This window comes from Ranitomeya variabilis, chromosome 4 (genome assembly GCF_051348905.1).
Source record: "Ranitomeya variabilis isolate aRanVar5 chromosome 4, aRanVar5.hap1, whole genome shotgun sequence".
In the NCBI taxonomy this organism is placed as follows: Eukaryota; Metazoa; Chordata; class Amphibia; order Anura; family Dendrobatidae; genus Ranitomeya; species Ranitomeya variabilis.
In genome coordinates, this window is record NC_135235.1 from 229,722,008 (window position 1) to 229,732,438 (window position 10,431).

The window sequence follows — 10,431 nt, forward strand, 5'->3', positions numbered from 1 at the left end:
TTACAGCACGACTCCTACTGGTATTCTCCTTCTTGCTTTGATCTCGTTTCTCACTCAACACAATATATCTCGCTTCTGATCCTTTCTTAGGGCACCGCCGCTATGCTGAGCAGGCACGGTCTCGTGACGTTCCTTCTTGTAGCCAGGCCTCTGTCAGGGTCCCAAACCTGACAGGGACCCTACCGAATCTTCCCCCACAACACCCCCTGCCACAAGGTGTTGCCTGGTTCCAACCCAGTCAGCTTTCTGTCTAACTTCCTGCCTGACCCCCAGTTTACCCACACGGTGAGGAGTGGCCTAATAAATAGCACCCTTAGCTCCCCCTGGAGGCCCGACTGTGAAATGTATTGGTGTATGTGATACCTGGTCAGATGAACTCCTTCAGTGCCATCAGACGTACCATAGCCCCCCTTAGCGGCGGAGCCACAGTACTGCAACGACGAGGACTCTGGGGCGCTGCACTCACATATATTGGCCAATGTATGCACTAAGTATCCTCTTTTTTTACTGTAATTGTTGCTGTTTCCTTTTCCCAATATTCCTTATCTACACAATGCAGCGTTTTATTAATTTCAATGGCAGTAATGGGGAATCCAATGTTCCAGAGTTATCATTCTTAGCAATTCAGAGTGCAACTTAATCTTTTTCTATAGTACTCTGATGAAGCCATAAAGTGGCTGTGGTGAAATATGTATATACAGTGGGGCAAAAAAGTATTTAGTCAGTCAGCAATAGTGCAAGTTCCACCACTTAAAAAGATGAGAGGTGTCTGTAATTTACATCATAGGTAGACCTCAACTATGGGAGACAAACTGAGAAAAAAAAATCCAGAAAATCACATTGTCTGTTTTTTTATCATTTTATTTGCATATTATGGTGGAAAATAAGTATTTGGTCAGAAACAAAATTTCATCTCAATACTTTGTAATATATCCTTTGTTGGCAATGACAGAGGTCAAACGTTTTCTGTAAGTCTTCACAAGGTTGCCACACACTGTTGTTGGTATGTTGGCCCATTCCTCCATGCAGATCTCCTCTAGAGCAGTGATGGTTTTGGCTTTTCGCTTGGCAACACGGACTTTCAACTCCCTCCAAAGGTTTTCTATAGGGTTGAGATCTGGAGACTGGCTAGGCCACTCCAGGACCTTGAAATGCTTCTTATGAAGCCACTCCTTCGTTGCCCTGGCGGTGTGCTTTGGATCATTGTCATGTTGAAAGACCCAGCCACGTTTCATCTTCAATGCCCTTGCTGATGGAAGGAGGTTTGCACTCAAAATCTCACGATACATGGCCCCATTCATTCTTTCATGTACCCGGATCAGTCGTCCTGGCCCCTTTGCAGAGAAACAGCCCCAAAGAATGATGTTTCCACCACCATGCTTTACAGTAGGTATGGTGTTTGATGGATGCAACTCAGTATTCTTTTTCCTCCAAACACGACAAGTTGTGTCATCAGACCATAGGACATTCTCCCAAAACTCCTCTGGATCATCCAAATGCTCTCTAGCAAACTTCAGACGGGCCCGGACATGTACTGGCTTAAGCAGTGGGACACGTCTGGCACTGCAGGATCTGAGTCCATGGTGGCGTAGTGTGTTACTTATGGTAGGCCTTGTTACATTGGTCCCAGCTCTCTGCAGTTCATTCACTAGGTCCCCCCGCGTGGTTCTGGGATTTTTGCTCACCGTTCTTGTGATCATTCTGACCCCACGGGGTGGGATTTTGCGTGGAGCCCCAGATCGAGGGAGATTATCAGTGGTCTTGAATGTCTTCCATTTTCTAATTATTGCTCCCACTGTTGATTTCTTCACTCCAAGCTGGTTGGCTATTGCAGATTCAGTCTTCCCAGCCTGGTGCAGGGCTACAATTTTGTTTCTGGTGTCCTTTGACAGCTCTTTGGTCTTCACCATAGTGGAGTTTGGAGTCAGACTGTTTGAGGGTGTGCACAGGTGTCTTTTTATACTGATAACAAGTTTAAACAGGTGCCATTACTACAGGTAATGAGTGGAGGAAAGAGGAGACTCTTAAAGAAGAAGTTACAGGTCTGTGAGAGCCAGAAATCTTGAATGTTTGTTTCTGACCAAATACTTATTTTCCACCATAATATGCAAATAAAATGATAAAAAAACAGACAATGTGATTTTCTGGATTTTTTTTTCTCAGTTTGTCTCCCATAGTTGAGGTCTACCTATGATGTAAATTACAGACACCTCTCATCTTTTTAAGTGGTGGAACTTGCACTATTGCTGACTGACTAAATACTTGTTTGCCCCACTGTATATATCTATATGTGTGTAGTGACATATGTCTAGGGTTATATGTGTGACTAGTGATAATGTAACATCTGTCCTGAAGACAGGTCTCACCCAGGTGTTACTGTGTATCTTCCTGAGACAAGCAGACTTCTGTCCCCAAATCTCACCAGGGGATCGTGCTGAGATCCAAGAAGAAAGGGAACATTTGACACCTCCTAGCTCTTGGAAGGGAGATGATAATTACAGCCTGATAGTATCTCTGTGACAGCTGTTACACAAAGGATCTCAAGAGAAAATAATATATTCATTGGGGAGGACATGGACGTGGTCCAATCAAAACCCAAGCAATTATGATATTAACCTGAGGGGCTGTTCTAGAAACCTAACCTCCAGACCAAAGTTATAAATTAGGCCTGTATTCAGAGACACATGTTCACATGTGAGGGCAGCCGACGCTGATGTGTTCCACCAACTCCATTCATCCCCCTCAGGGAGCAGAAAGCAAACTACCAGTTAGATGATTTCTGTAAGTTTCTCCTGTTTATTTTTCTACTGTTTTGCTTAAGTTATATGTCTTTTTATTCTCATATTTTTATAACTTTTTCTTACTGTAAACACTGAACCTTTTTTGTATTAAAGTATAAAACTTTAACAAGTTGTACCTTGAATGTTCTAAAAGAATCCATAGCCTAAGGTGTGTGAGCCTTATGAGTGATAGACATTATTAGTACTAATATTTCCGGGACGCATCGCCCGTGTATTCGGTGAGTGGTGGCAGCGTGTATGAGCGGGTGTGTGGCCTGGGTTGGTGTGTGATGTATACTCCCATTACAGCATAGGACAGAGGTTGAATGCTGGACTGAGAGAGGGGAGATAGATTTACCCTTGCCGGCACAACCCAAGTCACGTGCTGAGAGCAGGCACGTGACAAATTAGTTACACCACGGAGAAGAGATCCGTGACAGTGGCATTCAAGTAAAAAAACTGTGCTCTCACGAACAGGTCCACAGGCTTTGTGAGTCAACAAGAATGCTCAATTCATAGTCCTAAAGTGCACTAAAGTGCAATGCAGTGCTTACCCATGTGAGAAACGACCAAGTTTACATTCATCCGTCGCCTCGTTGCATGTTTCACATTTTGGGCTTCTTCAGTTGGCTGTGAGGACTGATGTGTGCTGAGATACACTACATACCCACCCTTGTAGATGTGTGGAATGTAGATGAAGTTTCAGAATTTAAAAAAAATCTGTAAATATGATTCATTTTTACTCTGCAACTTTTTGCTTCTGCTCAGCTGCAAATGTGAAGTCTGCAGACGATCAACAACTGCCAACAGGCCTCAGCGTATATGGAATATTGTCTATGTCAGGGGACACAAGGCTGAGAACAGAGGAGCTGCGCAGGTAATGGAGGTAAGTATGGACTCGTTTATAAGGGATTGCTCAGTACTAAACTTTAAAAAAAAAAAAAATTAAGTTGTTTTTTAATTAATTAAATAAAAAAAATGAAAATTTGCATTCCCCCTTCCCTTTCTGATTTTTTACACTGCAGTTCGTCTTGCTCAGCGTAGGCTGCTGTTTTGTTTCACAAGTTCACCGGAAAGTCAGAGGATTGCGAGATGTTTTAAATAACAATAAAGATGATAATATAAAAATAATTAAACTTCTTGTGATAAAAAAGTAACTAAAAAGTAGGAGGAGCCTCAGAATTTAGGAGGAGTCAGTATTTAAAGTTTGAATTACTTTTTTAAATGTATTATTTATTTACTAATATAAATATACTAATTATTGTTTTATATATATTTACCACTTTATATATTTTTTTTGTTAATAAATAAAATATTACGTATTGTCACAAAAACACAAGGCAAAAGTAAATTATTAAAAAAACACTTTATTCAAACTTTTCATAAACTCACCTCTTGTATATACAATATATAATAAATTGCAACATCGAAAACACACATTCATTTCTACATTCCACAAGTTGCTGACATTTAAAGGAAATCTGTCAGCAGATTTTTTATACTATGTAATCTGACAGCAGGATGATGTAGGGACAGAGATCCTGATTCCGGCATTCTCACTTACTTTACTGGTTGTAGCAGTTGGGAAAAAAAATCACTATTTCCTCTGCTGTAGATTTAGCAGAGCTTGGAATTTTGATCTGTGTATAACCCCGCCCACAAATACTGTATGTTGACAGAAAGCTACCAATCAGTGGTGGGGGTGTGGTTTCACAGAGCAGGAGGACTAGGAGGCACGAGACATCTAGTCCTGTGGTGATAACCTGCTGAAACAGTGATTTTATTGAAACAACAGCACACAGCCCAGTAAGTGACACATCACTGGAATCAGGGTCTCAGCCCCTACATCATGTTGCTCTTAGATTACATAGAAAAAACCTTCTGACATATCCCCTTTAAAGCAGCATTTCTCTCCCCATCCACCATCACTGGAATGTTTGACCCATTTCACATCATATTCAGCTTTATTTCGTATTTTCTGGATTGGAACATTCACTGATTTTGATACAGTCTTGAGATTTTTTGCCAGAGAACATAAAACCTTCCATACATTCGCAGCGAGGTTTACAGTCTTCATACTCTTTAGCTTCATCATTTAAGGTAAGGCAGGTGACGACCTTCTTCACACAAGGGTTAAACACCATGTTTGCCGGACACGGAACGTTGCACTGGGCCGCGGGGACACACTCGTTGTTCTGCAGATAATGGTCTTTTATGCAGACACAACTGCGGACACATTGACTTTTGCATTTCAAGATCACAGGACTGCTTAAACTTTCGCATGTTCCACCCCAGCATGGACTGCAGCCTTCTTCCATATTGGCCGGACAAATCACTGGACGCAATAAAAAAAAAATTAATTAAAGACTTATTACAATATTTTTTTAATTCATTGATCACATAAAACATATAATAAAGCTAAGAAAATTATCGTTAATTAAAATGGTAGTGCCTATAGCTGGAGCATAGAGCATTGCAAACAGCTTCCATTCTCCGGGGACCCAGCTAGCTCATTTTAATGGACGGGATGTAATGCTCCATTTGACCTGCAGAGGCACTGCAGGAAAACTAAACACTCTCTATCATGTTTCTCCTTAGATAACAGCCAATCGCTAAGGGTACAAATAGTAGAACAATCCGGGATCAGGCTATTTTTGGAAGACCCTAACAAAAAGGTGGTTTGTAAATAGAGGACAACCCCTTTAAAGACAAACCTCTATCAGCTAGAGCAGAGACAAAATTGGAATAACTTTAACCGATGAAACTGTAGGAGAAATCAGCGTAAAATAGGGTCTTATCCGGTAGGAAAATTAAGTTTAAAAAATTTTCAGCAAATTATGGAAATCTTATAATGTTTTTCAACAGATCAAGTATGCAGCCATGCCTCTCTTGAGATTGGCTAAAAATCATCACATGACAATCAGTAGTGGACTCCTTAACACAAAAGAGGTCTTCGGGGGTCAAATCCAATATTTTTATTTCATCAGGTTAATATAACGTTCTTAGGTCCTTCTCTCCACAAATTAAATTGCATAAAAAATGTCCATCCCAACCCCAAGGTGCTACTCACATGGCTGAAGGCTCCTGGCGTCCAACATTTCCATAAACATCGCAGAAAATGCTGCAACAGAAAGATAAAATTGACTTTTTCAATCCAAAATATTCTCTTTTGTATGGCAACACTATTATTTCCATTTTTTGTCATGCTCAAATTATCAGTGTGTTGGCCAAACATCGTGGGCCCCCAGAGAAAATTAAAGGGGTCCATCATACAGCATAGGGCTGGTCCGCCTTCATATGTATCGTTCTTCTAAAGTGCTATCTGGGAATCAACCATGGAGAAATACTCCCCAAGGGCAAGCGATTAGCTCCAAAATCACCCCCAAATGAGGTGGTCTTCTGCTGGAGTTTTGCATCCTATCATATTAGGATCTAATTAATATATTGTATACTCGCTTACCTAACATAAGTGAAGAAACCAGAACTCCGCGGCTCATCATCTTGATATTTGTCTGAAAACTAAGAAAATAAGAACAATTTTAGTACTCAACTTACTAAAGTATCTATCAAACCGCAAGCTTCCTTTGTTAAAGTGATGATGATCCCTCTTGGAGGGTTGATCTCATGATAAGCTGATGGTATGAGTTTGGATTCCTCTACGAGAACCTCACATTTTTATGGCCAGATTTTAAGAAGGGCAAATGGGACACTGCCCTGTGATCTCCACTTTGAAGACCAAAGACCATCAACTCATTCTGATGGCTGTTTATGAGGATGAAAGCTGTTGACTTAACTATTTCCATAATTCCCATCAAACTAGGTATAGAAGGCAACAACTATTCACTGCCCTAAGACAGGATGTCTACTAGCTATATTCCAGTCAATGACCCCCATTATTATACTGATCAGCATTTCAGGGGCAACAGAGAAAGAAATCAATGAAGTCTCCAATGTTGGACTCAATCAACCCTTCTTGGAGTTGTTGACCCACACAGGTCCTCCTCTCCTATTAGCTGTTCAGTATACGAAACATGTAAGACATGGAGGTTAGAACTTCAGTTGAAATCTTCTTGGCCAATGTCTGGATAGACAAGTTTCGGTAAATGGCTTTCATAGCAGCCCCATAGGTCAACATCTCTTGAATTAGCTTCAATGACATGCCTGAAGCTGAAGGACCAGTCCATAATATTATTGATTTCCCATAACCATTCAGAATATAGAACCATTACTTCTGCCCTCTGAAGACGTTTTTGGCACCAGAAATGTTACCAGAGGCAATGAAAGAGATAGAAACCCAATGGTAGGAACTTCTGGAGGCCCAGGAGAAATAGTCTCCAAGGTTAGACATACCTGAAAGGAAACAAAGTTCATGTAATGGCTCCATGATAACATATGTACCTGAGTGAGAGGATCTGTCAGCTCCGATAGTGAGAGATGGATGTCAGGGTGAAGCTCCTGCTTGCACTATATATATTCTCACCTTTGATATGAATCACAGTCTCGTGCTCCTAATTAATTTGTCGAACTTACAAACTTCCGACCTACTTAACTATACATATCATTAGAGCCACCGGCTTATTATTATTCCAATTATTATCTAAACAGCTTAAGGAATTTCATTAATTAATGTGTCAGTGGTTCAGTCCTTTGGTGACAAGACATTTGTAATGTCTTAAAAATTCATGTAATGTGATGGCTCCACAGGGCACGTGCCATGAACAGATGGGCCATGTGAAGAGGGAGTGACTCTTCTAACACTCAGTCACTGGTGCTATCATGTTCCTCCACCACTTGTTGCGTCCCACCATTATCTTTGCCACTGTTTATTCTCTCTGATGGTTGCCCACTTGGGACTTGTAGCACAGTGGCTGGCAGCTCATGCGGGAAGAGAAAAGCTCCCTCTCTGAGTTGGGTCCAACTTGGTTGGATGAGCTTCATGTACCATGATATTGGCTCCTGAGCAACATCATGGTAGACTTGATGTGGGGTAATAACGGCCTCTACAAAAAGGTACTGAGGAATCGCGTGACATAAAAGGAGGCAGCAATATGGGAAGTGCATAAATATGGGAGGGGGACGTACTGGCAGTTGGCGATATGTGTCCTATGGAAGACGTGCTGTTGTTGGTCCTCCTGGCTGTGCATGGCATCACAAATGTCTGACCACAAGAAACTCCCTTTAGAGTCTTCTATTTCCCACCAAATTATGAGAGACCATTGAAGCCACAAAATGTTGCCAGGTTAGAACCACAGATCATTTCAGCTGCTTCCATCACTTGTCAATCATTTCATGAGTCACAGTATATTCCTCTTGTTAGAGTTAGTTTTTTTCCAGTGTTTCGCCAGCTGTAGGGTTTAATAGGGTTATAATGAATGACTGAAAAAACCATTGATAAGTGTGCCTAAAAGTGGCTAGAAAATGGCCAGGACAAGAGAGGAGTCAGAATTTGCCTCGTAATTCATAAAAAAATTCAGAATTGCCACAATCCATATTTTTTGTGATTTGGTTCTTACAAATCTAGCAATTGTCGGTCATTTGGCTACCAATTTGCTGGATTCAAAAGGAAAAAAAGAAATACTGACCCAGCCCTTACCAGCCCAAAAATCGTCTTTTCTCCAGTTTGTTATTCTAATTTGGTCTGGTCACTAGTATGACCTTCAGTAGGCATCTTTGGGGTCTTCCAACATCCAGCATATTTTGGTTTTCCTTCTCTGACGAGGTCCCAATTCATATCACACAACATTGTGAAGGGTAACGTCTTCGACTAGTCATAGAGAAAGACACCTTAGATGCTGGTCAATGGAAGACCCTGAAGATACACCAAAGAAGACCAACCTGCTGATCCAGCTGAAGGAGATGTTTAGACAGGAGCAGTGGTTATTATACTCTGGGGTCTAGAGGGCTCTCAAAAGTGTATAATCTACATCCCATCCACATTAACTAAATTTGAAGTAAACCGAATACCCGGGAAAATTTTGAGCAAACTGCTGAATTTGAATTTTCAGATTTGCTCATCATTGCGCAGAATTTTGATGAATATTGTAAGGACTGATATAATAAGTTCCATACTTTGAGGCTTTGAAGACCACAAAGGAGAGAGCGGTGCCCACAAAAATAGTGGTAGGCAATCACCTGGACCCCTCAAAGAGATGTAGGTGCCAGGTACTGAGAGGGCTGAAAGTGGAATACTCTTGACCTTGAGGACACCATGAGGTGTTGGGTGAAAAATGGAAAATATGTGGGTTTTTATATTTATGCTGCTAATAAAAAAAGTTCAGAAGCAAAATCCAAGAAGTGGATATTTATTTAAAATATTAAAGAATTTGTCCTCTACGAGGACAACCTCTTCTCATTAACCTTGCTTGAAAAGGCACCTCCCGTGCCGACACCATTCCTGTAGTATCGGCACTCGCGGTCCCGGGGCTCTTGTGCAGTTGTATGGCATGTGGTGCCTGTTGACCAGTCAGCACTGGCTTCACTGTCCCTGGCTTCAGGCAAATTGAACATTAAGACAGATGATTTCTGGCTTCTTCTTCTTGTTCAATTCAACAGAAGGTGGAGACAGTGGCCCTATGGCTGACTGGGCGCCAGGCACGTGTCATATGGACCACGAGTGCCAACACGGAAGGAATGGCACTGGCATTTATTACTTTATCGGAGCCTAGAGTGGGGAATGGATTATAGTAAAAGGCGGTTTAATAGTGGAGTGCCAGGAGGTAGACCCAGAGAGGGGAGAGGGAAGAAAAGGTGCAGAGTCCCCCACAGCTTCCAGCCTAACACCTCCAGTGGAGGACGCGATAGCAGGGAAAATGAAGATCGGTCTCAGGAGCGCAGAAAGAAGACTCAAACACCAGGTTGTATTTGAACCACAACGCGTTTCAATGGAAAACACCATCTTCATCAGGTGGGGAATGGTAAGAGGTTGTCCCAGTAGTGGAAAAGCGATACAGAAAGAGCAGCATGTATGACCATGGAAATGATGTCTTCCTCAGGCCAATTTTCAATATTATCTACACGATGGACTCGGGTATAAGTATGTGCAAAAAGGTAGGAAGAGAGGAAAGTAGCGTGATCGGGGGCAAAAGGTCAACCTATGTATATGGGGATAGTAGACAGGAAAATCCATAAATAAATATAGGAGAAAGCAGTCTCGTTGACTTCATTCACGCTGTCAGGACACAGACATGCAATTTTGTAGACCTAAGATGTTTCTCATTGCTCAAATCTTTGTAGTTTGTTGGGGAAAATACCAAGAATTTCTTTCATGGGTGTGACTGTAATCTTAAAGAGATTTGAGTTGTGAAATAGAGAGAAATGTCTCGAAAGCCTAAGCTGGAGATAATCAGTGGAGACATTCACGTGGTGCTTACTCAACGGAGCATCCAGAACATTGATGCAGACGGGGGCATTGAATCATGTAGCCAATACTGCAACTAAAGAAACATGTGATGTTTATGGTGCACTCCATTATCAAAGACGAAACTCTTTTCTTTCTGTGGCCAATGTTGGAACAGCATTCATGATTTTTTTGACCACATCTAAAGAACACTTAAGGAGGGGAAGAAATGCGATTCCATGGCTGAGATTTAGAGGTCTAAGAAAAAAAAGAAGGTGGAGAATAATGGTGTGTGAAGGTGGTGCCTAAAGTTTG

The 10,431-nt window shown here is 41.5% G+C and overlaps 1 long non-coding RNA gene across 1 annotated transcript; it reads right to left on the minus strand.

The window, feature by feature from the left end:
- Positions 1-5,850: 5,850 nt before the first annotated feature.
- LOC143768732 (uncharacterized) lies at positions 5,851-7,223 on the minus strand. Its single transcript, XR_013214000.1, has 3 exons — positions 7,179-7,223; positions 6,241-6,299; positions 5,851-5,901 (listed from the first exon to the last, which is right to left on the minus strand). It is a non-coding gene; the product is annotated as an uncharacterized LOC143768732 (long non-coding RNA).
- Between the last annotated feature and the right edge of the window lie 3,208 nt (positions 7,224-10,431).